Source organism: Leuresthes tenuis, unplaced genomic scaffold (assembly GCF_036924035.1).
Source record: "Leuresthes tenuis unplaced genomic scaffold, fLeuTen1.0.hap1 SCAF_34, whole genome shotgun sequence".
Lineage (NCBI taxonomy): Eukaryota > Metazoa > Chordata > Actinopteri > Atheriniformes > Atherinopsidae > Leuresthes > Leuresthes tenuis.
This window is the reverse complement of record NW_027325388.1, coordinates 523374-525553: the sequence shown is the minus strand read 5'-3', so window position 1 is coordinate 525553 and position 2180 is coordinate 523374. Positions and strand designations below refer to the sequence as shown.

The 2180-nt window shown below is 41.2% G+C and overlaps 1 non-coding gene across 1 annotated transcript; it reads right to left on the bottom strand.

Annotated features, from left to right (window-relative positions):
* Positions 1-228: 228 nt before the first annotated feature.
* Positions 229-419, bottom strand: LOC140285304 (U2 spliceosomal RNA). The gene has a single exon (XR_011910398.1). It is a non-coding gene; the product is annotated as a U2 spliceosomal RNA (small nuclear RNA).
* Positions 420-2180: the final 1761 nt, after the last annotated feature.

Below are 2180 nucleotides of genomic sequence, written 5' to 3'. Positions count from 1 at the left end.
AAAAACACCACAGGAACACCGTATTGAGGCTTTGTTCTGACCGCTCATTCGGTGTCGCGTTTCTTTCAAGCAATTCTCCTGGTTAGCCCGCACTCGGCTCGCTCCCAGAGCCGTGTTAAAGTCTACTTCGCATTCACTCTCTTTTCTCAGCAGACTAAAAGAAAGTTTCATCTTGGGCTCCCTGAAACCTCCATCCTGCACCGCTGTTTGCTTTTTCACAAGAGCAGAGGAGAGCGCACCGTTCCCAGGGGCACTACAGTACCGGGTCGATGCTTGGAGTGAACGGAGCAAGCTCCTTTTTCAACTCCTATTGATACAAATCCATTTAATATGTAGTCCTCGCATAGAGGACACATCAGACATTAAACTGATAAGAACAGATACTACACTTGATCTTAGCCAAAAGGCCGAGAAGCGATAACTGTCCACTGGTTCACGTCCGAGGGCCCTTCCTGGCACAATGCGCACTTGTAGCGGTGTTCTTTTTATGGCCATAGTGTCACTTTGCACCTCGGCCCACCCGCTGCACTGAGCACTCTTCAGCCCTTTTAAATGGTATAACTTTACACTACCGCACGCTCCAGCGAGCACCATTCAAGCAACAACTTTGCACTCCAGCTTCGAACATTGGCACAGTCGCAACAAGTAAGGCGACTCTACTCAGAGAAGTCACTCTGCACAGTAACAAGATTTCTTTTGCACAGACAGAAAGGGCTTCATCCGCAAAGGTAAAGCCTGCCAAAAATAGAAACAACTCATTAGTGCTGCTCAACGTTGTACTTTGCAGTAAAAGAAAGAGCAAATCTAAAGATTCAGGAATCCGAGAATAAGCTTACTTCCATGAGTTCTTCACGATTTCGGATTTTGCTATAAAATGAATTCCTTCACTCAAACTAAATTAAAACTGCTAAACCGCTAATCTGTTACATGCAAGGCAGATGTCAAATTCACCGAAATAGGATCTAAGGGTATTTGGCCAATCGAGCTGTAGCAGCTTCGGTAAAAGAGTATAAGTTGAAGAGTTTGTGAATAAAGGTGTGCGCACACATAGTGAGTTGTAGGAAAATAGGCAGGGAGCAATGCCGGCTGGGGTATAGGTTCTTGTATGTTGTCTGACTGTTTGATTTGAATGTGTTGTGTAAGTGTCCTGTTGAATGTTACATGTTTGGGCTTTGACACGCTTCACTGTGGTTGTTAACTGTGTGGTGTGTCCTGAAATGTTATATGTTTGGGCTGTGTGACATGCTTAATGCTTTTCAGTAGCAACCCACTTATTCATATATAGCAACTGACAACATAAGAAGTCCGGACATACTTTGATAGTAGTTGTAGAAGTATCCTTATTGATAATAGATAAACTAATTCATAGTGATAGAACAGTAGATGAACAGGTGCCTGCACATGTCTCATGAAAATAAAATGGGTGTATGATTGCTGACGGCAGAGCAATACTGCCAAACTTATGAGTTCTTGTGGCAAACTTGATTCAGTGTCTTGACGTGTATACGCTGTTTCGCTGACTTGTCACAAGAAACAAAGTGTGTTTGATAAGATCCGACCATTTTATTACGGGAGGATCAGTATGTATGGATTCTGATGTGACTGATAAACTCATTCGTATCTTAAGCATAATCTAATACGTGAGACAACGCCCTGGCACACAATCAAAAAAAAAAAAAGAGAGAGCGGTTTTGTGTCCCCACAGTCCATAATGTAGAAAAGAGAGAAAAAAGCCTTTCTGATTTGTTGTGTGTGCTCACAGTGCAGAGTGTAGAGAAAAGAGAGAAAAGAAAGCCGTTTTGGTGTCACGGGTGTTGTGACTTACACACACACATTTCTGAATTGAGAAAGGAAATTATTTTAGAGGAAGCACTACAGTTTAGATCCCACATTTGTTGATAGGCATTCATTTAATTTTTCTTTTAATCAGTTTTAAAGTGAATACTAACTGAGAAATGAAAAAGGTGAAGAGTTTAGAAGCTTGGTTCAAGAGCAAAACTTGGTTTATGATCAGCTGAGTCTCTAAACAGAACAGCAAAGGGCTTCATCGAACATTTAAAAAAGATTCAGATTGTTAGAATATCCAGAATTTATAGGAATGGTGGTGATTACTCTTATTTTCTAGAATGGAAATAACTGCACCATGTCTGTTTTATGAATTTAAGGGGCTAAAAAGTTTT